At 46.5% G+C, this 25,359-nt stretch overlaps 1 long non-coding RNA gene across 1 annotated transcript; it reads left to right on the top strand.

The window, feature by feature from the left end:
• The first annotated feature begins 425 nt into the window (after positions 1-425).
• On the top strand, positions 426-1,006 carry LOC123130608 (uncharacterized). Its single transcript, XR_006463917.1, has 3 exons — positions 426-451; positions 533-600; positions 680-1,006. It is a non-coding gene; the product is annotated as an uncharacterized lncRNA (long non-coding RNA).
• Positions 1,007-25,359: the final 24,353 nt, after the last annotated feature.

A 25,359-nucleotide genomic window follows, 5' to 3' on the forward strand; every position in this document is an offset into this window, starting at 1 on the left:
TCCTCAAGACAAAACGGAAAAGGCAGGACGGCCAACCCGGCCCAAGACCAAGGTTATCAAGAAGCCAGCTCATAAGAGAAAAACCACCGCTTCATCTGACCCAGCCATTGACGATGATGTGGGTAATCCGGATCTTGAGGTAGAACTTGATTCACTTGGCTTGCTTTTTACACGCCTTATTGATGATAATGCTTGTCAGGATGACGCTGAAGCCAGCAATGCGGGTTTTGTTGAGGTAACCATTCTCTCTTCCGATTCAGAAATCCTGCCTTTGCCAAAATTTCGCCGGGCAAACCGGAAAGTTAAATTTTCTCATCCTTTTGCTTATCTGGATTCCCAATTTCTTATGAAGACCCAGCAACACGAAGCTCGCCGCACAACCCGGCACAGCGGCCAGGTAGTTACCTCTGCCGGTTTACCAAACAGTCCGGTTCGAAAACGCCGCTCCGAGGTCTCCGACCTTTTTATTGATTTAAATCCTAAAGCGGGTTTCTTCCGTCAACCTCTTAATCCATCCGACTCCGATTACCAGGTCACTTCTCATTCATCGTCTGGTGAATCATCGGCCACCCAGCTACCACCTTTGAAAACAGTTGCTGGGTAAGTTAAACCGAACATATGCTTCCAGTATACTGCGCAATGGCTTATACTTTTCCTTGACTTTTTATTTTTCTTTCAGGGCTAAACCGAAACCAAGCAAGAAGGCCCGCCTGGATAGAGCGGCTGAAGAAGATGTGGCCCCAGAATATGACCAAGCACCTGATCATGAAGTGTTTACTTGTGAAGATATCCCCAATGATCCTCCTCTGCAAGACAACGTTATCCCTGAAGAAGGTCCTATTCATATTCCAGCCTCTGCTGATCCGCCTGCCAGCTCTGTCCAGATTGAGAAATCCCACACTCCTGCTGACAAACCGGCCGCACCAACCCAAACCGGCGAGTCAAAAGATGATGATGTTGTGATTACCGGCGTAGGCCGCTCTGAACCTGGGAATCCTGCCACCCTTACCAGGCATACCATCAAAGAGGATTCTTCCCCTTTGAACAAAGGAAAATGGGATGTTGAATTAGAGACATACGCCAATCTGAATGCTCAAGATCTTCACTCTGGCTATTTAAACCGGCTTTATACTAGCCGTGACTGTGAAGCTGGCTTGGTCAAAATGATGAGGGATAAATTTGAGGTAAATTCCTTCTTTCCTTTCCGCCATTGCATTCATCTTTGTAGCCCCCAAGGGCCGGTTTGTGACCTTGGTCAAACCGGGACTTCATCCTGAACATTTTTGAAATCCGTCGGCATAACCCTCGAGGGCCGGTCTAACTTAGCATAAGTAAACCGGGGCTCAAAAATAAAAAGCTGTCCTTAGAACATAACTTGATCAAATAGCCATTAGCCCCCAAGTGCCAAGTTGAATACTTGTATTGAGCTTGGGACTTTGTAATCTAGCAATATACAAAAAATTGAAGGTGCATTAGCCCCCAAGTATCAGGCATATAACTTTTGTTATGTGGTTGATACTTCCATTTCTTGGATCGTCTGTGCAAAGCTTAAAATGCCATCTGTATGCAGGCTGAAGTGAAAATCAAGGAGGACCAGATTGCCGATTTGCAGGAGGCCCTAAAGACCCAGCAAGCTAAAACAGATAAGGCAAAGCAAGAATTGACCAGCGCTTTGAGCACTGCTGAACGGTTGAAAGAAGGCTTCAAGAAAGAGCGGGCTAACTGGGCCACTGAAAAGGCCGGTTTAACCAAAAGAGCAGAAAACGCTGAAGCGGCCCTTAAACCGGTGGTGGATGAACTGACGACCGTACAGCGGCAAATACACTCTATGACTGCTGCAATCTTTGGTAAGCTCCTTGTAACTTCTGTGATAAATTTCAATCTGTTGTATTATAAATCCGGTTTAAGACCATTCCAATTTTGTTTGTAGGCACACGTATTGGGCACTTAGGAAATGATGTGCGGAAGAAATTGAAAGCTGCCTACACCTTGGTGGAACAATTGTATACCGGAGCCCAACGGATCATCACCACAGCTTCTTACAACAACCCGGCGCCCTCTTTAATCCAAGACACTCTTAGCAAGCTTTCAATGCTTCCAGCCCGGATTGAGGAGCTGAAAAAATCCGCTGCCCGAACCGGAGCCATCAATGCTTTAATCCGGGCAAAGGCATGGGTGCCCGACTTTGATCCTGTGGAAGCAGCTCAAGGCTATCCCAGTCTGAAAGAAGATGGCTCTGAATTCAACGAAGAGGATTTAAGGGCCATAAACCGTGTAGTGCGCCCGCTGGCTTGCCAGCTAGCTGAAGAGGCAGATTTGACGCATTATCAAGCGGAATATAATAATCAAAACAAGCGAGTGCCGGCCCCAACTGTTGAAGCGGAGAATCTGATTCCTCCAACCCGTAAGCACACTTACGCCCCTGATATTGAACCGTCTTCCCTGATCCATGAAGAGGCTGTTTTCCAAGCTTTAATGGGAATCGACTGGACCACTGTTGACTTCCAGCCAATGGGTAGAGACGAGGAAGCTGAAGCGGCGGAGGATGAGGAGCAGGCTTGAACCGGAAGCCGATTTGAAGAGCTATTTGCAACATCCTTCCACAAAACAATGATTTTGTTTGAGCACCATGCCGCCTTGTAATAGGATAGTTAAAACTTCTGTCTGGAATATGCCTTCGTGCATAAGTACTGGAGCTTTTACTTGAAAAACTTTAATTCATATTTCCTACAATCAGAAAAATTTGAACTTCGGTAGCGGTTATACCGTCAGCCGGATTATGATCTTGATATGTGTATCAGTAATACAACAAATAGATGATACATAAATACCTGCCATGTTTGATCATAAAGCTGGCTTTAGCCAAGCCTGAAGCGGTGGTTTTCTAAACCATTACCGTCAAAAAGGGAGAAAGTAGCGCCCGTACAGACCGTACTGACTTAATACGAGCCCCCTGGTTACTCCATGACGTTAACAGGGAAAAGGTAAACCAGGCAGACTCCTCCGGATTAAAAGGGGGATAAAAAATCATTGGCTGAACTGGAAAAAATATGCTTGTTGACACAAAGAAATCCAACAAAAGCAAAGAACGAACAAACCATGAAAACAACATGGAAGCAAAAGTAATGATAAAAACCATTTGCAAAAATATGCTATACTGAGCTGTTCAGATGGTATTACCATGGTCGGACAGGATCAAGGCCCCCAATAGGAGTGACAATGATTCAAGTCAGCCAGGTCCCCAAATGACTCGTGGCATATATGCCAGATCAAGAGGCGTGGCAATGGTTCGGGCCCGACCATGCCCCCAAGTGATTTTGTGGCCTTAGGCCGACCAAGAGGCGTGACTGGTTCAGACTTGACCAAGTCCCCAAATGATCTGGTGGCTGTCGCCTATCAAAGGGTGTTCGTTGGTTCGGACACGACCAAGGCCCCCAGTGATATATAAAAGACAAATGTCAAGGGGTAAACCGGAGGCTGCTTTAAACAGAATCACTCCGTGTAACCTCGCATGATGAGAAAGACAGAGACCCCGCTTTAGCTGAGGCTCCGGTTTGATATATCAAAGATAATATATACATTGTCATGATATGTACATAGATAGAGCCGATGGCTCAAGTATAGTAAGGCCGAAGATGAGCTATATTCCACGGTCTGTTGGTCTCCTCTTCTGATGTACGTGAGTCTTGATGTCCTCGAATATCAATCAGATAGTACGACCCGTTGTGCAAATTCTTGCTGACCACGAAAGGTCCCTCCCAAGGTGGGGATAACTTGTGCATATCCGTTTGATCTTGGATGAGTCGAAGCACCAAATCTCCTTCTTGAAAAGTTCTGGTTCTAACCCGGCGACTGTGATAGCGACGAAGATCTTGCTGGTAAATCGCCGAACGGGCAGCCGCTATATCACGCTCCTCGTCCAATAGGTCCAAAGCATCTTGTCGTGCTGTCTCATTGTCTGCTTCAACATAAGCTGCCACACGAGGCGAATCGTGCCGGATGTCACTAGGGAGAACTGCCTCTGCTCCATAGACCATGAAAAATGGCGTGTATCCTGTGGACCGGTTTGGTGTAGTATTGATACTCCATAATACAGATGGTAGCTCTTCAACCCAACATCCTGGTGTTCTTTGCAATGGGACCAAAAGCCGGGGTTTGATGCCTCGTAAGATTTCCTGATTAGCTCGTTCTGCCTGTCCATTGGACTGGGGGTGTGCTACTGATGACACGTCAAGTCGGATGTGCTCACGTTCACAGAACTCCTTCATAGCACCCTTGGATAAATTGGTACCATTGTCAGTAATGATACTGTGTGGGAAACCAAACCGGAAAATCACCTTCTTGATGAACTGCACCGCTGTTGCTGCATCACACTTGCTGACAGGCTCCGCTTCAACCCACTTGGTAAATTTGTCAACTGCCACCAAAAGGTGGGTTTTCTTATCCTTGGATCTTTTAAAAGGCCCAACCATATCCAGCCCCCAAGTTGCAAACGGCCATGTTATTGGGATCATCCTTAATTCTTGAGCCGGCACATGAGCACGCCTTGAAAATTTCTGACATCCATCACACCGTTTAACCAAGTCCTCCGCATCAGCGTGCGCTGTCAACCAGTAGAACCCGTGACGAAACGCCTTTGCCACCAGAGACTTTGAACCGGCGTGGTGTCCACAATCCCCTTCATGGATTTCTCTTAAGATTTCACAGCCTTCCTCAGGAGAAACACAACGTTGAAACGCCCCAGATGCACTGCAATGATGTAATTCACCATTGACAATCGTCATAGACTTGGATCGCCGGACTATCTGCCTGGCCAGAATCTCATCCTCTGGTAACTCCCCCCGGTTCATGTACGCAAGATAAGGAACTGTCCAATCCGGAATAACATGCAGGGCTGCCACCAATTGAGCCTCCGGATCAGGGATAGCCAAATCCACCTCACCTGGGAGCTTGACTGACGGGTTGTGCAACACGTCCAAAAAGACGTTAGGCGGGACCGGTTTACGCTGAGAGCCCAACCGGCTTAACGCATCCGCCGCTTCATTCTTCCGACGGTCCACATGATCCACTTGATAACCCTTGAAACAACCTGCAATATTATCCACTTCCCGACGATATGCAGCCATGAGCGGGTCCTTAGAATCCCAAGTGCCAGACACCTGTTGAGCCACTAGGTCCGAGTCACCAAAGCACTTAACCCGGCTTAAATTCATCTCTTTAGCCATCCGGAGGCCATGGAGCAAGGCTTCGTACTCAGCTGCATTATTAGTACAAGGGAACATTAAGCGGAGAACATAACAAAACTTATCACCTCGCGGGGAAGTTAATACGACTCCAGCCCCCGAGCCTTCCAATTGCCTGGATCCGTCAAAATGAATAGTCCAATATGTGTGATCCGGCTTCTCCTCTGGCGCTTGTAATTCCGTCCAATCATTGATGAAATCAACAAGTGCTTGAGACTTCACTGCCGTCCGAGGCACGTACTTCAGTCCGTGTGGCCCCAGCTCTATAGCCCACTTGGCAATCCGTCCAGTCGCCTCCCGATTCTGTATAATATCACCCAAGGGAGCTGAACTGACCACTGTGATGGGGTGCCCTTGAAAATAATGTTTCAACTTCCGACTGGCCATAAAAACACCATAGACCAACTACTGCCAATGCAGATACCTTTGCTTGGATTCAATAAGCACCTCGCTGATATAATAAACTGGCCGCTGAACTGGATATTCCTTGCCTGCCTCTTTGCGTTCCACCACAATAGCCACGCTAACTGCCCGAGCATTGGCCACTACGTATAATAGTAGTGGCTCCTTGTCGACCGGAGCTGCAAGAACAGGCGGATTGGCTAACTGCCGCTTCAGGTCCTCAAATGCCTCATCAGCAGCTGGACTCCAGACGAAATTGTCCGTCTTCCTCAGCATTTGGTACAAAGGGAAAGCCTTCTCCCCGAGGCGGCTGATAAACCGACTCAGCGCAGTGATTCGGCCCGCCAAACGCTGAACATCGTTGATACACTTCGGTTTAGCTAGGGATGCAATAGCCGTAATCTTCTCCGGATTAGCCTCAATTCCTCTGTTAGACACTAGGAAACCCAGTAACCTGCCCGCCGGAACACCAAAAACACACTTGGCCGGATTGAGCATCATCCTGTAAGTTCGCAAGTTCTCAAAGGTCTCCTTCAAATCATCCACCAGCGTCTCCTTCTGTCTTGATTTTACCACAATATCATCCACATAGGCGTGCACATTGCGGACGATCTGCTCATGCAGGCAATTCTGTACACACCGTTGATAGGTGGCTTGGGCACTCTTAAGCCCGAAGGGCATAGATACATAGCAGAAGGCTCCAAAGGGAGTAATAAATGCTGTTTTCTCCTGGTCCTTAACCGCCATCTTGATCTGATGATATCCAGAGTATGCATCCAAAAAACTCAAACGCTCACAACCCGCCGTGGCATCAATGATCTGGTCAATACGGGGGAGGGCAAAAGGATCTGCCGGACAGGCTTTGTTAAGATCTGTGTAATCCACACACATACGCCAAGTGCCGTTTTTCTTAAGAACCAGCACCGGATTAGCAAGCCACTCTGGATGGAACACCTCAATGATAAAACCAGCTGCTAAAAGCTTGGCCACTTCCTCTCCAATGGCTTTGCGTCTTTCTTCGTTAAACCGGCGGAGGAACTGTTTCACCGGTTTATACTTAGGATCCACATTAAGAGTGTGCTCAGCGAGTTCCCTCGGTACACCTGGCATGTCAGACGGCTTCCATGCAAAAATGTCCCGATTCTCACGGATGAACTCGATGAGCGCGCTTTCCTATTTGGGATCCAGGTTGGCACTGATAGTGAACTGCTTGGACGAATCGCCGGGCACGAAGTCAACAAGCTTGGTCTCAGCTGCCGATTTGAACTTCAGATCTGAATCATGCTCTGTAGTTGGCTTCTTTAAAGGGGTCATATCTGCCGGATCAACATTGTCCTTATAATACTTCAACTCCTCCGTGGCACAGACTGACTCTGCATAAGCCGCATCACCCTCTTCACATTCCAAAGCGATCCTACGGTTCCCGTGAACTGTTATCGTCCCCTTGTAACCCGGCATCTTGAGCTGTAAATAGATATAACAAGGCCGCGCCATGAACTTGGCATAAGCCGGCCGCCCAAACAGGGCGTGATACGGGCTCCGGATCTTCACCACTTCGAAGTTTAATTTTTCCGACCGAGAATCGTGCTCGTCCCCAAAAGCCACATCTAGGGTTATCTTGCCAACAGGATATGCAGATTTGCCTGGCACAACACCATGGAATACCGTATTCGACGGTCTGAGATCCTTGTCTGTTAGTCCCATGCGCCGGAATGTCTCATAGTATAGTATGTTAATACTGCTTCCTCCATCCATGAGCACCTTGGTGAACTTATAACCCCCCACCTAAGGGTCCACTACTAATGCTAACTGGCCCGGATTATCAACCCGGGCGGGTGATCTTCTCTGCTCCACACGATGGGCTGCTCTGACCAGCGTAAGTAACGCGGTAAGGCCGGTTCAACAGAATTCACTGCTCGCTTGTGGAGTTTTCTGATGAGGACATCAATACAATTGTTACACCCACAACCCCTGCTGCTATACATACTGGACCAATTACTAGAGCTCGTGCACGCCAACTAAATTACCAGGTACTTTCGTTTCTTGGTAATGATTCTAATGTTCATGAGAATATGATGCTGCCTAAATTGGATACATTTGTTTTGCTTACAAATGAAGGGCCTAGCTTGGAGAAGGATGAACATTGGAGCAAGAACAAGCATGGAGATGATGGCATGCGCAAGGGAAACAAGAACGGAGTTACAAGTGATGATTTCAGGACTTTGAAGCCACCATAATGGGTGCATGAAGCCTTGGACGAAATATACAAGATGCCACTTCATAAATTTCGTCCCGAGGCTATTTTAGGTGCTGCGTCACCTTATTATTGGGCCAGGCCCATGTAATTTCGAAATACATAAGTATAGGCTATTTTTAGAGTCCGTATGTGTGGGGAAACAAGAGATAGGGTTGATTTCGGACCCCTCCACCAAGGGCCACGAAATTCCCCCCCTCTTCCTCCATATATACAGCCCTTAGGGCATCGTTTAGACTTTGGGTTTTGTTTAGATTAAAAGTTCGCCATAGCTGCAACTTCGCGTACTTCATTTGTGTTCAACGACCAGACAGAGGCGTCACAGAACCCCACCTTGATCAATAAAGCTTTCATCTTATATTCGCAATATCCAGATTGCAATCTTAGTTTCTTGCTTGTTCTTCGTTTGCTCGCAGGAAACAGACCCTCGTGGTCAGGTTGATCGTGCCCCGGCGTGGTCAATAACCTCTCGGAGTTGGTTTAGCGATTGCTAAGGCGCGACGTCCTCGCACGTTCGTAGTCGGATCGTCAAAGTCGACTTCCACCAAAGCGAAATCCACCATCTCATCGAAAGACGGGACACCTTTGCCCCTATCAAGTGGTATCAGATTTCCAGGTTGCTCGGTGAGATTTTACAGTTTTTCATAGTTTAGATCGAGTCTGTTCTTCATACCTACAGTCCACGAAAAAGCCACAAAAAAATTAGGGTTAGTTCATCATATCCGAACCAATCTGAGCCTTTGCATAATCTTTTTAGGGTTTTGCTTTGTTGAATTTGCGGTTGCATCGTCGGTCTAGTTGCTGGTCTTAGGGTCTAGTCTTTTAGAGTTTCGAGTTCTGGTCATAAGTTGTCACGCCGCCGCCGCACCATCATCATTGCCCCTGCCATCTACCACCACCGCTTATCTGCCACCGCTCCGAATCCGTATCCATATACCACCACCAATCCGTGCCCATATACCACCACCGATCCATATCCATATACTACCACCGCTACCACCACCGCTGCCATATACTACCACCATATATCCACCACCAATCTGAGTTCCTTGCTTATTAGGTTTGTTTTCGGGATCCATCCAGATTCCGATTCGTGTTTCCTTGCCGGAGTCGGGTAGCCACGCTCCGTTTAGGCCCAAAATTTTTCGAAAACGCATTTTTCGAAAAATTTTCTGGCTATCCTATTTTTAGGTGTTTCTGAGTGTTTTGAGACAGGTGCCATTATAGGAAGTTTTTTTTGACCCGTTTCCAGTTTTTGGGTCCGGGCAGTCGAAAAAAAAAAAAATTGGTCGAAAAATTTCGTGCCCATCCTGTCAGTTTGAGCTAGGAAGAGTTTTGAGACACTCGCCATTATAGTGATTTTTCGCAAAAAAAAACAGCGCAAAAAAAAGAGCGCAAAAAAAAAGAGCAAAAAAAAAAATTCAGAGTGTGCTTTTCCCTTGTTTACGTGCCGCGCCGTGATTTTGTTGGTGTTCTAGGCTCGCGTCTCTAGCACAGTCTAGCCTAGGACCAGCACAGTACCGTCGTTGAGCGTTTATTCAACTTTGCATCTCTGAATTGATTATTGCTGACCCTTTTTGCTACCATACTATAAGCCTTCCCAGCTCCACATACATCTATGTCGTGTGTTCGACTCTCCCTGGTAATCGCTCTATCCAAGCTTTGAGAGTTTTTGACTACAACGGTTGTCGATCACCACCTGCTGCTGGGTAAGAACTGGTAAGAATTTGAGATTTGCTTGACGGATTTGTGATACACCACCACCACTTCTTAGTAGTCTGTAGGATCATATTCTTGTGTGTTTCTATTGCTGCTAACCATGCCAGGATCACAAGCCGACGAGATTGACTGGGAGAACTTATCGAACAAGGAGCTTCATGATAAGTTTCAGCAAATGATGACTGAACAGGTACAAGATGTGCTGAACAATTTTGAAGAGGCCATGGAGAAGATCACTGGCCTTGAGAAGACGTTCGAAACAAAGCTCGATAACAGATTTAATGAACTGCTTGCGCGTCTTCCACCACCGGCTGCACCTGTCGCACCTCTGCAACAACAACAACTACGCCCCTTTCCGAATCAGTATGGACGAGCACAGCGTGTTCCTATTGAGACAGGACAAACTTCTGGTGCCGCTGCTACTGCTGTTGGTGCTTCTTTGGCTCCTGCTACTGCTCCTGCTGGTACCCAGGAGGATGATGAGTATGCGGGTGATTATGAGGATGAGGTTGATCAAAATCAGATCTACGAGCAGCCACCAGCACCACCACCAGCAGGTCGACCTCAGGTATATATTCGTCATGGTAGGCCTGCACCACCACCTCAGGTACGAGATGATGTCCATATTCCTAAACTGAAATTGAATATTCCACCATTTGAGGGTAGATATGTTCCTGATATATATCTTACTTGGGAGTTAGAAACTGAACAACGATTTACATGTTTACAATATCCTGAGGAGAGACGAGTTGCTGCTGCCGTTTGTGCTTTCACTAGTTTTGCATGTGTATGGTGGTCTGAACATTGTAGATTATATCCTATTCCAACTACTTGGCCTGCTTTGAAAACTGCTATGCGTACGCGTTGGGTTCCACCATATTATCAACGTGAATTGCTTCAAAAATTGCAGCGTTTAAGACAAGGGAAAAATTCTGTAGAAGAATATTATCAGGAATTACAAACTGGCATGATTAGATGTGGTATTGTTGAGGAGAATGAAGCTATGCTTGCACGTTTTCTGGGTGGATTAAATAGAGAGATTCAGACCATTCTAGACTATAAGGAGTATACTAATATCACTCGTTTATTCCATCTTGCTTGTAAAGCTGAACGTGAAGTGCAGGATCGACAAGCATTGGGGTGAACTAACTTTTCTGCAGGCCGACCTTCATCATGGACACCACGTGCATCTTCTACTTCAACTGCACCAGCACCTCCATCCGGTGCCACCTCCAGCCGTGATACAAGAAAACAGGCACAACCACCATTATCTGCCAAGAGCGCACCTGCGGGGCCTGCACATCGTTCTTCTTCTTCCATGGCATCAACAGGGCACACAAGTGATATTATTTGTCGTCGTTGTAAGGGAGGAGGTCATTATGCGAGAGAATGCAAATCTCCGCGTGTGATGATTGCTACCGCGGATGGTGGATATGAGTCCGCTAGTGACTATGATGAGGAGACTTTGGCTCTTATTACACGTGAAGAACATGGTGGAGATGATTCTGATCATGAGACGCAATACATGGCTCCTGAAGACGCTGACAGGTATGAATGTTTAGTTGCTCAACGTGTTTTGAGTATGCAGGTCACTCAAGCTGAGCAAAATCAGAGGCACAATTTGTTCCATACCAAGGGAGTTGTGAAGGAACGTTCTGTGCGCGTCATCACAGACGGAGGGAGCTGCAACAACTTGGCTAGCATGGATATGGTGGAGAAGCTTTCTCTCACCACAAGACCACATCCACATCCTTACTACATCCAATGGTTCAACAACAGCGGCAAGGTTAAGGTAACACGTACTGTTCGTGTGCATTTTAGTATCTCTACATATGCTGATTATGTTGATTGTGATGTGGTACCTATGCAAGCATGTTCCTTATTACTTGGTAGACCATGGCAATTTGATAAAAATTCTGTACACCATGGTAGAAACAATCACTATACTCTTGTTCATAAGGATAAAAATATTACTTTGCTTCCTATGACTCCTGATTCCATTTTGAAAGATGATATTAATAGAGCTAATAAAGCACAACAGGAGAAGAATAAGAGTGAAAATCAGATTGTGGCAAAAGAATTTGAGCAACAAATGAAGCCTAATAATAAACCATCTAGTGTTGCTTCTGAAATTAAATTGAAAAGTGCATGTTTATTTGCCACCAAATCTGATATTGATGAGCTAGATTTCAGCAAATCTGTTTGCTATGCTTTTGTGTGCAAAGAGGCATTATTTTCATTCAAGGACGTGCCTTCCTCTTTGCCTCCTGCTGTCACTAACATTTTGCAGGAGTTCGCTGACGTTTTTCCACAAGACGTGCCACCGGGATTACCGCCTATTCGAGGGATTGAGCATCAGATTGACTTAATTCCCGGTGCTTCACTGCCAAACCGTGCACCATACCGTACCAATCCAGAGGAGATGAAGGAGATTATGCGTCAAGTACAAGAGCTTCTCGACAAAGGTTATATACGCGAATCCCTTAGTCCTTGTGCTGTTCCTATTATTCTAGTGCCGAAAAAGGATGGTACATCACGTATGTGTGTTGATCGTAGAGGCATTAATAATATTACTATTCGTTATCGTCATCCTATTCCTAGGCTAGATGATATGCTTGATGAATTGAGTGGCTCTACAATATTCTCCAAAGTTGATTTGCGTAGTGGCTACCATCAAATTCGTATGAAATTGGGAGATGAATGGAAAACAGCATTTAAAACTAAGTTTGGATTATATGAGTGGTTAGTCATGCCTTTTGGGTTAACTAATGCACCTAGTACTTTCATGAGATTAATGAACGAAGTTTTACGTGCTTTCATTGGACAATTTGTGGTAGTTTACTTTGATGACATATTGATTTATAGCAGATCTTTGGAGGAACATTTGGAACATTTACGTGCTGTTTTTATTGCTCTACGTGATGCACGTTTGTTTGGTAACCTTGGGAAGTGCACCTTTTGCACCGACCGAGTATCTTTTCTTGGCTATGTTGTTACTCCACAGGGAATTGAAGTTGATAAAGTCAAGATTGAAGCTATTGAGAGTTGGCCGCAGCCCAAAACGGTCACACAAGTGAGGAGTTTTCTTGGCCTCGCTGGATTCTATAGGCGTTTTGTGAGAGATTTCAGCACCATTGCTACACCTCTCAATGAGCTTACAAAGAAAGATGTGCCTTTTCTTTGGGGTACCGCACAGGAAGAAGCCTTCACAGTATTGAAAGATAAGTTGACACATGCTCCTTTACTCCAACTTCCTGATTTTAATAAGACTTTTGAGCTTGAATGTGATGCTAGTGGAATTGGATTAGGAGGTGTGTTATTACAAGATGGCAAACCTGTTGCATACTTTTCTGAAAAATTGAGTGGGCCTAGTCTGAATTATTCTACTTATGATAAAGAATTATATGCTCTTGTTCGGACTTTAGAAACATGGCAACATTATTTATGGCCCAAAGAATTTGTTATACATTCTGATCATGAATCATTGAAACATATTAAAAGTCAAGCTAAACTGAATCGTAGACATGCTAAATGGGTTGAATTCATTGAGACTTTCCCTTATGTCATTAAACACAAGAAGGGAAAAGAAAATGTTATTGCTGATGCTTTGTCTCGTCGCTATACTATGCTTTCACAACTTGACTTCAAAATATTTGGTTTGGAGACCATCAAAGATCAATATGTGCATGATGCTGATTTTAAAGATGTAATGCATAATTGTAAAGAAGGAAGAATGTGGAACAAGTTTGTTGTTAACGATGGATTTGTGTTTCGTGCTAACAAGCTATGCATTCCAGCTAGCTCCGTTCGTCTTTTGTTGTTGCAGGAGGCGCATGGAGGAGGATTAATGGGACACTTTGGCGTGAAGAAGACGGAGGACGTACTTGCTACACATTTCTTTTGGCCAAAGATGAGACGGGATGTTGAGCGTTTTATTGCTCGCTGCACTACATGTCAAAAAGCTAAGTCACGCCTCAATCCTCATGGTTTATATATGCCTTTGCCTGTACCTAGTGTTCCTTGGGAGGATATATCTATGGACTTTGTTTTAGGTTTACCTCGAACAAAGAAGGGGAGGGATAGCATATTTGTTGTCGTGGATAGATTCTCGAAAATGGCACACTTTATACCATGTCATAAAAGCGATGATGCTGTTAATGTTGCTGATTTGTTCTTTCGTGAAATTATTCGCTTGCATGGTGTGCCAAATACTATTGTTTCAGATCGTGATACTAAATTTCTTAGCCACTTTTGGAGATGTTTATGGGCTAAGTTGGGGACTAAACTGCTTTTTAGTACTACTTGTCACCCCCAAACTGATGGACAAACTGAAGTAGTCAATAGAACGTTGTCTACTATGCTTAGGGCTGTTTTGAAGAATAATAAGAAAATGTGGGAGGAATGCTTGCCTCATATTGAATTTGCTTATAATCGTTCATTGCATTCTACTACTAAGATGTGCCCTTTTGAAGTTGTGTATGGTTTCCTACCTCGTGCACCTATTGATTTGTTGCCTCTTCCATCTTCGGAGAAGGTTAATTTTGATGCTAAACAACATGTTGAATTGATTTTAAAAATGCATGAGTTAACTAAGGAAAACATTGAGCGCATGAATGCTAAATATAAACTTGCTGGAGATAAGGGTAGAAAACATGTTGTGTTTGCACCTGGAGATCTTGTTTGGTTACATTTGCGTAAGGATAGATTTCCTGATTTGCGCAAATCAAAGTTAATGCCACGTGCTGATGGTCCCTTTAAGGTGTTAGAGAAAATAAATGATAATGCATATAAACTTGAGCTGCCTGCAGATTTTGGGGTTAGTCCCACTTTTAACATTGCAGATTTGAAGCCTTATTTGGGTGAGGAAGATGAACTTCCGTCGAGGACGACTTCATTTCCAGAAGGGGAGGATGATGAGGACATCAATACAATTGTTACACCCACAACCCCTGCTGCTATACATACTGGACCAATTACTAGAGCTCGTGCACGCCAACTAAATTACCAGGTACTTTCGTTTCTTGGTAATGATTCTAATGTTCATGAGAATATGATGCTGCCTAAATTGGATACATTTGTTTTGCTTACAAATGAAGGGCCTAGCTTGGAGAAGGATGAACATTGGAGCAAGAACAAGCATGGAGATGATGGCATGCGCAAGGGAAACAAGAACGGAGTTACAAGTGATGATTTCAGGACTTTGAAGCCACCATAATGGGTGCATGAAGCCTTGGACGAAATATACAAGATGCCACTTCATAAATTTCGTCCCGAGGCTATTTTAGGTGCTGCGTCACCTTATTATTGGGCCAGGCCCATGTAATTTCGAAATACATAAGTATAGGCTATTTTTAGAGTCCGTATGTGTGGGGAAACAAGAGATAGGGTTGATTTCGGACCCCTCCACCAAGGGCCACGAAATTCCCCCCCTCTTCCTCCATATATACAGCCCTTAGGGCATCGTTTAGACTTTGGGTTTTGTTTAGATTAAAAGTTCGCCATAGCTGCAACTTCGCGTACTTCGTTTGTGTTCAACGACCAGACAAAGGCGTCACAGAACCCCACCTTGATCAATAAAGCTTTCATCTTATATTCGCAATATCCAGATTGCAATCTTAGTTTCTTGCTTGTTCTTCGTTTGCTCGCAGGAAACAGACCCTCGTGGTCAGGTTGATCGTGCCCCGGCGTGGTCAATAACCTCTCGGAGTTGGTTTAGCGATTGCTAAGGCGCGACGTCCTCGCACGTTCGTAGTCGGATCGTCAAAGTCGACTTCCACCAAAGCGAAATCCACCATCTCATCGAAAGACGGGACACCTTTGCCCCTATCATTTTCGGTCGCGCTTATCCAAGCCAGTTGTGAAGACATGGTATTGCCCATTGCTCAACTGTTTTGGCTGGCTCTGATAACCTGACTGCTGCTGCTGCTGGCCGTTCTGACTATTCTGGCTATTGTGACCGCCCTGATTGAAACCTGAACCGGAAGCTCCATCGTGACCCGGGCCGTGTAAACCGGATCCTGAACCGCCACCTGACCCATGGTCATATCGGAAGGCATTAGAGTTTTTAAACTCCCGCATAATATAACAATCCTTCCAAAGGTGGTTAGCTGGTGTCTCCTTCATCCCGTGCTTTGGGCAAGGCTGATTCAACAAATAATTCAAACGGCTTGCTTTAGGATTGGGGGTCCCATTACGATCTGCTGCTTTACCTCTACGCCGCTGCCCCCTGTCCTGTGCATTAGCGTTGGCCACAAAATCCATGCTACCCTCCGCCTTGCGTTTGCCTCCGTTTCCATGACCCGCCGGTTTGTACTGCTGCTGTTTAGAGTTGCTATTCTTCCTTCCCTTCCCTGTTTCATCATCATCAGGTTCGGGGTCCTTGGTACTATCCGAATCGGCATACTTTACTAAAGCAGCCATGAGGGTTCCCATGTCATTACAGAACCGCTTCATGCGTCCCAATTTCAATTTCAGAGGCTCAAACCGGCAGTTGCCTTCCAGAGTTAAGATCGCAGAGTCAGCATTAATCCTGTCAGATGAGTGCAAAATTTCCGAAACGCGGCGCACCCAACGGGTCGTTGATTCTCCTTCCTCCTGGACACAAGCCGCCAGGTTTACTATGGACTTGGGCTGCTTACATGTATCCTTAAAATTCTGTATAAACCGGGCCCGCAACTGGGCCCATGAGCTGATAGAATTGGGTGGCAGGCTCTTTAACCAAGTACGAGCCGTGCCCTCAAGCATCATGGTGAAGTATTTCGCACACGCGGCCTCATCCACGTCCAGCATCTCCATGTCCATCTCATAACTCTCTACCCATGCTTCAGGGGGTAAATCAGCGGTGTAATTCGGCACCTTGCGTGGACCCTTGAAATCTTTGGGCAGGCGCACATTACGTAAAGCTGGGATTAAGCAAGGCACTCCCAAAGCGGATGTGATCCCTGGTCCGGCAAAGGTTGTAGAACGAACCGGCGTAAATTGGCCCGCATTATCCTGCGCTGCTAACTCGGCCTCCCTTTGTGCCCGGGCCCGGTCCACCACATCCTGAGTATCTCGAACACCACCTGCCGGGTCATTACCGCGGGCCGCTTCACGGCCTCGCGCATTGCTTGATATGGCCGGTTCCTCCATGCGCCTGCTATAGCTCCGGCCCGGACGGGGCGTAGAATGAATCCGATCACGGCTGTATGAGTACGCCTCCTGCTGAATCAGCGCAGTCCGAAGAAGCTCCTTAACCCGGCGTGTCTCTATCGCTTGCGGAGAATCCCCTTCGACTGGGATGGCCTCTAACCGTGCAGCGGCCGCAACAAGGTTGTCCATAGGATTAGAATAATGACCTGGGGGCGTCTGGACCGGTAGAAGATTCATAATGTTCTGCTGAGGGGGTTCCATCAGGCGAGGTTGGACCGGCTCCCCTGGTCCTAGTGCCCCGATCCGGTTTGTCTCCGGGTACTGCGGCAGATTACTGGGCCCAGCCCCTGGAGTGTGAAAGAGATTTCGGGGGTCAAACCCTGACGGCAGGCGTGATCTGTGCTTTCGCTTCAAAACCTCCTGTGATGCGTTCTGGTCAAGCATGAGTTTATAGGCCTGGGCGTCCAAAGCGGCCTGTTCTGCAGTCATCCTGTCTTTTTCTGCTGCCAGATCCGCTTTGGCTTGCACGATCTGCTCTTTCACCTTTGCGATTTCTGCATTATGGGCCTCCTCATCCGCCGGATTGTCCTCTGCCATAAGCGCAGCTAGTGCATCAAACAAATCAGTCAGAACTTGAACCGGCGGGCGCACAAGGCCTCCTGCCCCTGCTGCGGCTGCCGCTGCTGATCCGGAGAGCATTGCTGCGGCGGTCGAAGAGTGATTCGCCGCCTGTGTGCCGGCCATGAATATTCCAACCCGGTTGACCTGGCCTGGGGGGTCCGAAATACTGTCGCCATTGGAACAGCCCCTAATCTGGTCGTCTTGCAACTGGTATAGCGATTCGGTATCTCCGGTTGAGGACTCGCTATCAGAATAGACAACGGTCTCATTACCGTGTTCTGACTCGTCCTCACGCTTACCTTCATGGACGACTCCAACGAAGACACGCTTCACGGCCGGTTCAACCCGGGTAGATCTCGCACGCTGAGCCGTCTCGATGAGGTTGGTGCAGATGTCCGGCTCAGGCCCAGGCTCACCGAGTTTGCCAATGAAAACGTGTATGCCACCAAAGGGGACCCGGTACCCGTACTCGATTGACTCGGCCTCAGGACCCCATCCTGCGTCGTTGATGTAGATCCTGCCCCGACGACTCTTGGTCATCCGGCCCACAACATAACCTTCGAGTCCCTTGAGCTTGCCCTCCAAGATCGTCAAACCATCGTGCGATAGCCCCACGGTGGGCGCCAACTGTCGTGGATTTGTCACGGCAGATGTCCTAGCGAAAGGACTTAGTCGTGGAGCCATCGCTACGAGTTTACTTGAAGGGGTTTAAAGCGGACACAAAGACACGAGGGTTTTATACTAGTTCGGCCCCTTCGATGAAGGTAAAAGCCTACGTCTAGTTGTGATGGAATTGATATGATCTCGATGGCTAGGGAGCAAACAAGCTTCGCCTAGGCTCGAGTTGTGTTTGTCTCTTCTGAACCGTCACCGGGTCGTCCCCTTATATACACGGGTGACGCCCGTCGGTCCATAGAGTCCTAACCGGTTCATACTCGTGTTTCGGTTACTATCTCCCTGTTGCTTACTTACAATACAAGTCATACCTCAGGCCGGTTTACGGCTACATGCTCTAACCGACTACAGGCCTTGGGCCTTCATCTGCTTACGACACTAATGAAGTTAACTCGGCCCAAGTAGGCCGGTTTATGCCTAGTGGTAATATCCCCAACAATACCAGTAATGCAACGAGGAATATACTGAAATCTTGCCTGAATATCATGGTTCAAACTTGTGTTGTATATAAGATTTGAACTCTTGGTAGTAAGCATGAACAGTGTTGTTGCCTTGTTTAAATTGTTCAAATTTGTGAAGCAATTCACGACAATAATAAGGAGCGAAAAATTGTTGTGGGTTGGTTATCAATGTTTTTCTTACAATGTACACTCCACCAAACAGAAGAAAAATCAGTAAATGCTCTAGTGGCTGCTCGCACTCACTCAAGTTCAGAAAAGTCATGATGACTAAAAACTTGTTCTACTTCAAGCTCCCAAGCTAGATAAGTAGTAGGATTAAATCTACCCTCAAATGACGGTAAAAAGATAACCTGACCATGTGCTTGTGTGTGTTGTCCCAACTCTCGTGATGGTGAAGATGTGTCCGTTGTCCAAGAACTTCTATCTTCGGAACCTGTCATGATTAGTAGAAACAAGAAACAAAATTCAAGAATAATGTTCCTATGAACTACTAGGGTGTGGTGGTAAAGCACTCACAGTAAAGCAAATATCAATATCTTATAAGTTCTTACCAAGCAACTGGTAGTGACAGGCAACCAGCGGTGTCAAATAACTCTAAGATTGTGTAAAGCGATTTCCAGGGGAACGTACGTATACACGGTGTAGAAATATGTGGAGCTGGGTTGGCTATATATGGTAGCAAAAGATTAGCAATAATCAATTCAGAGATGCAATGTTGAATAAACGCTCAACGACGGTACTGTGCTGGTCCTAGACTAGACCGAACTAGAGACGCGAGCCTAGAACACTAATGAGGTCACGTCGTAGCACAACTAGCATCAATGAAGGATACTAAGTAGCTCTGGACAGCAAGATATAAGTGAAGATCACAACGGTAGTAAAGATAATAATGTGAAACAACAGCCAAGCAGGATATATCAACAACTTTATCTCCAACTTTCCTCTGAAAAAGTTTGTGCCGATTTTTTTTTCAAGAATGGTATTGACTCAAGCTTTCAAACACAACAGGAATCACTCAATTCCGAGTTGATATGAGGAGTCAAAAATTCGAAAACTGGCCTGAAAAACTGGAATAAGCTTTGTTCATAAACTTCGGAGGGCAAAAAGACCTATTTAGAAGCCGATTTTGAGATGCCAAATATTGAACTAGCTTCTTCAACTATTTAGATGCGGCTCGTCGCTAGCTTTCGTTTGAGTACTCGCGGAGGCAAAACGTACTTGGTATGAGGAAGTTATGCCTGTTTTACTAAACAGTGCACAAAACAGATTCCAATCCGAATTCAACTACGAGATTGAGTCTAAAAAGATCCGAATTTTGTTTTTTTTTCTTCTCTCTTTTTTTTCCTCACACTTTTTTTCTTTCTCTCCTTTTTTTCTGACTTTTTTTCTCTTTTTTTCTCTCATTTTTTTTCTCTCTTTTTTTCTCCCTCTTTCCAAAACAAACTAGATAAGATGCATATTAGATCAAGCGAAGATGTGAACGATCTCAACTATTATTATGACAATGAATGGTGGGTAGCACGTGGTGGAAATTGATGGATGGGTGGTGGACAGCGAAAGAGATAATGATGCAGCGGTCGCGTGACTAATGTGAACAGAACTCGAAACTCTAAACGAACTAGACACTAAGACCAGCAACTCGACACGATGATGCAACCGATAATTCAACTATGCAAGCAATGAAAAGAAAATTGCAAAGGCTCAGACTGGCTTGGACCAAGGATGAACAGATCTAACTCTTTTTTGTGGCTTTTTCTTGGACAATAGGTAAGAAAATAAATCGAATCTAGGAAAACTGGAAATTCTCACCGAGCAACCTAAAAACTGATACCACTTGATAAAGGCGAGGGTCCCGATCTTTCAATGAGATGATAACTATCGATTTGGTGGAGACTACTTTGACGATCCGAGTACAAACATGCACGACGTTGCGCCTTAGCAACCGCTAAACCAATCTCTTGAGGTTACTGACGATGCTGGAAGCACGGTCAGCCTGACCACGAAGGTCTATTCCTGCAAGCAATCTAAGAACGAGCAAGAATATGATAAAGAGATCTGAATATCGCAAATATATATGAAGTATTGATAATGACGGGGATCCGGAAGCGGTCTTGGTCTGGTCGTTGGACACAAACGAAGTACACGAAGTTGCAATGGCTAACTTTTAACTAAACAAATCCCAAGGAAAAAGCTACTGGATGGATCTACTTATATAGGAGCAAGGGATGGCGGCCAAGGAGGTGGGAGGACGTCCCAATGCAGCCTAAAACTAACCCTAGGTCGTACAAGGCTCATGGGCCCAAGTGGAGGTGATGTAACACCTTTGGGCTTGTAGTTTGACTCGGATTCTGCTGCAATGTCAGATTGTTTCATCCGTAACTCAACGCTCCGGATGAATTTGAAGGTCAATCCAATTGGGTTGGAAGGAGCATGAAATCTAGTTTCCAACAAAAAAAGAATCACCCAATTCGGAGTCCGTATGGAAATGTTGTTGGCATTTTGAGTCAGGTATGTCTGTGCAGCAGAATCTGAATCCAGAACGTGAGAGACTTGGACTCTATCTTCTCTTGGCCCAAAAGTGACGTGAGAGGACTTTTTGAACACAAGCTAAACTTCTCCTTTTCCCTTATCTTCATATGTGGATTGTACAAATGTCCCATACACCTGCAATTAGACAAAACACAAAAGTGTGTGAAGTATTTTTGTTCTGGATAACATAAATAGATTATTGAATAGTTTGCATTAGAAATCACCTGACAAATATGCATGTATGCAATATTTTTGGTCGTATCCAAGGTAGTCATGTCCTCAACAGTCTTGTTCTTCAATTGCTCCTCCGGGGAAGGCGCCGGGCCGGGGTCCTAGCGGTTCTCTGGAGTGGCGGTGAGGAAGAGAAAACGAGGGAAGACGGAGAAGGCGGGTGGCATGGCGTCAGGTCAGAGTATGATGGCGTGGATGCCTTCGCCTCCGACTGTCGTCCTGTTGCCTCGTCTTTCCGCTCTTCCCCTCCCTCCCCGGCACCATCATCACCAGTCTCTTTGGGTGATAGCCGGGGAGGGATGTTCCCTTGGTGCCTTCGCCTCCCCTCCAGCAATCTTCCGACTGAGCTTTGGTGGATGACTCCACGGGTGCTCAAGCTGGGGCTTCTTGTTGGTCCTAGAGGTGGTGACCAGGGCACCGCCGCTCTGCTCTCTGTGCCCCTCCTTTGCAGCCTCGCCACTCCCAGTCTTGTCAGGCCGCGCCCGGCAAGTCGTGGCGGGACTGGGATGGGCTCCTGCTTGGGTGTCCCTTTCCTCCTCACCTCTTCCCACCGCAATACCTATTGGAGGGAAAACGAAAAGAGAAGATTCTGAGGCACTTATGTTTTTTCAATCTTAAATCATAGGCACTTGCCAAATTTTAGTTCAAATAATGTAATCTCTTGAGTCCATGTTTGTGTCCTGTAAGGTCTGTACTTGTTTGATCAGCATATCAATGAAACAGATGAACCTTGCCGGGAACCCGTGCATGTATATGTCCATGCAGAGGTGGAATGCCTCTTTATTTGTAAATAAACGAGTTTCCTCCGACAGGCTATCCTACCGGTACCCTCTAATTCATTGCCGTGGACTAATCCTACCGGGCACAAATTGTGATGAGGGGCCAGCCCCCCACCAACCAATTTTTTTATCAAAGGCCACTGCGACCATCCTGATCGAAGCAGCGTTCGAGTCAAGGAATGGGAGCACCTATGTTTCAAAAAAGTCGGCGAGGTTTTCCTATGCACAAGTATTTTGCTTACAAAACATGTATGGAAAAGAGATAGAACTTATCTGTTTGGCTTGCCGAGATTGCAATGTTGGTTCATCTTTCCAGCTTCCTGTAGAGGCCAACCTCATGGCAGGAACCTGCAGTTTTATGCAAATGGAAATGATGCAATATCCGACCTTATCTATATGCATATGCAATGCTCATGAAATGCTTATGCATGCAATGCTCATGAAATGCTTATGCATGCATGCAACTTGTTGGGGGCCCCTAGTGCTTCATTCATTTTCTCTGTTGCTCAGGGTCTGAGCCTGGCTTTGTATAGGGGGTTACATGCAACCGAGGCAAGGCCTGTACGAAAGGGTGGCTGTCGGGCCCTGCGCCTTATGAGTAGAACTTGCAGAGATGCTCAATATTCCATGAGTTTTGCAATTGAATGCCATCTCTGGTCTCCATATGGACTACGCAATGTCTGGTGACTCGAACTACCTAGTAAGGGTCTTCCCACTTTAGCGTCAACTAGTTTGTACCCTTGGTGGACTAAACGTGCCTAAGGACAAGGTCGCCTTCCTCAAAATGACAGGCATGAACGCTGCGGCTGTGGTTGCGATGCAGGGCTTGCTGATAGTGTGCAGCATGCGTAGTAGCCCAGAGACGGTTCTCCTCAAGTAGGACAACGTTGTCACGCCGGTGCTGATCTTGCGCTACTTCGTCGTAGGCAAGCACTGGAAGTGACTCGTAAATGAGTTCCGTGGGGATAATTGCTTCTCCCCCATAGACTAGGGAGAAGGGAGTCTCCCCGGTAGCTCGATTTGGTGTCGTTTTGAGGGACCAGAGAACTACCGGTAGCTCATCAATCCACCGCTTGCCGTGCTTCTGGAGCGTATCAAATGTTCTCGTTTTGAGTCCTTCCAGCACTTTAGTGTTCGCCCTCTCAGCTTGTCCATTGCTTCTGGGATGTGCAACAGAGGCAAATGAGATCTTGCTTCCCCGGGCATGAACATATTGCATGAAGGCGAGGCTCATGAACTGGGTGCCATTGTCGGTAATGATCCTTGCCCAGACTCCAAAATGGCACACCAATTCTTTCAAGAAATTTATAGCTAACTGAGCAGTCACCTTTCCCACGACAGTTACTTCCAACCACTTTATAAACTTGTCAATAGCAATGAACAAGAATTCAAAGCCCCCGGCAGCTCGGGGGAAAGGGCCGAGGATATCGAGCCCCCAGACCGAAAATGGCCATGACAAAGGGATTGTTTGAAGAGCTTGTGCACGCAGGTGGATATTTTTGGAATGGAACTGGCAGGCCTCAAATTTGTGACTAGCTCGACCGCATCTTGGAGGGCTGTCGGCCAATAGAATCCTTGCTGGAATGCTTTCCCAACTAATGCCCTTGATCCAATGTGGGAGCCGCACATGCCTTTGTGTATTTCAGCTAGCAGTTCCTTTCCTTCTTCCTTGCAGATGCACTTCAATTTCACACTGTTGGGCCTCCTTTTTTATAGTGTCATTGACAAACTGATACATATTGGCCCTCTGAGCTACTCTTTCAGCCTCATCTTGGTCATCGGGAAGTTCTCCGGTTTGGAGAAAATGGACTATGTGCCTTGCCCAAGTTGGAGCCTGGGGCTCGGCAACAAGGACTAGCGGCACCTCCTCATCTACGGGGGCACGTTCCTTGTTCGTGGGGACTAATGGCCCGGCTGGAGGGTGCGGTCCAGTAGGTAATGGGGAGTTGTTCCCAGTAGGATCCTTGCCAGGAGCCCTCGGAGGCTCTACGGGGAGAGGCTTACCAGAGTCCATTTTCCTCCTTTTCTGGGCCATTATTGTTGGGGGGATACGGAGGGCTGAGTAAGATGGAGAACAAAAGTCCCTGGTTCCACTGGAAGCTTCCGCGCAACACACTTTGACAGATGATCAACTATGCTGTTTTCCGCATGGGGTACGTGCTATGGTTGCAATTCGTCAAAGCGCTCCTCCAATCTTCTCACTTCCTCAACGTATGCTTACATCAATGGACTTTGGTAATCCTTGTTGACTTGTCTCACCACAAGCTATGAATCTCCTTCAATGATTAGCTTCTTGATTCCAAATTCTGTTGCAATCATGAGCCCGGCAAGGAGCCCTTCATACTCTATTGTATTGTTGGTTTCCTCCTCCCGAAGAAAGTGCATCTGAATGACGTACTTCAAGTTCTCCCCAGTGGGGGCAATGAGAAGCACGCCAGCCCCTGCACCTTGTTGGGAGAATGCTCCATCAAAATACATTATCCATTCTTGGGGCTCTTCCTTGCCAGGGATAACTGTCTCCAACACTTCTTCGTCAGGAGTTGGCATCCATTCTGCAATAAACTCTGCCCATGCCCTGCTCTGAATTGTTGACGTGCTCTCAAAATTCAGGCCAAAGCTGGATAACTTCAAAGCCCACTCCACTATTCTGCTGATAGCCTCAGGGTTTCGGAGTATCCTTTGCAATGGGAAGCGGGTGACAACCGTGATCTCATGGGCCTGGAAGTAGTGGCACAGTTTCCTTGAGGCCATGACGAGGCCAAAAATCAACTTTTGCACGCCAGAGTACCTTGATCGAGCCCCGTGTAATAGGGAACTGACGAAATACACTAGGTGCTGCATCACTTTCTTCCTTGCCGCATCCTTGGGGTTGCCCCTACTGCTATGTTCCTCTCGGCGCTGATCCTCATCTGATCCTATCGGGCTTTGCTCCCTCTCTGGCTCCTCTACTTCCCTCTATGCTACTAGGGCTACACTGACCACTTGATTGGTTGCCACCATGTACAACAGCAACGGCTCTTGTGGTTTTTGGGCAACCAAAGTGGGCACAGAGGACAACTAGGCCTTCAATTCTTATAGCTGTGTCTACTTCTGGGGTCCACTTCATGGGCCATGACTTCTTAAAAAATTTGAAGAACGACAGGGCATGCTCGGTAGACTTGGAGATGAATCTGCTAAGTGCGGCAATGCACCCTATCAGACGCCTCAAACCCTTGACTATCCTGGGTGCCTATATCTGCTCGATAGCCTTGATCTTGTCGGGGTTGGCTTCGATCCCATGATGGACACAAAGAATCCAAGTAGCTTGCCGGAGG

This window comes from Triticum aestivum, chromosome 6A (assembly GCF_018294505.1).
Source record: "Triticum aestivum cultivar Chinese Spring chromosome 6A, IWGSC CS RefSeq v2.1, whole genome shotgun sequence".
Lineage (NCBI taxonomy): Eukaryota > Viridiplantae > Streptophyta > Magnoliopsida > Poales > Poaceae > Triticum > Triticum aestivum.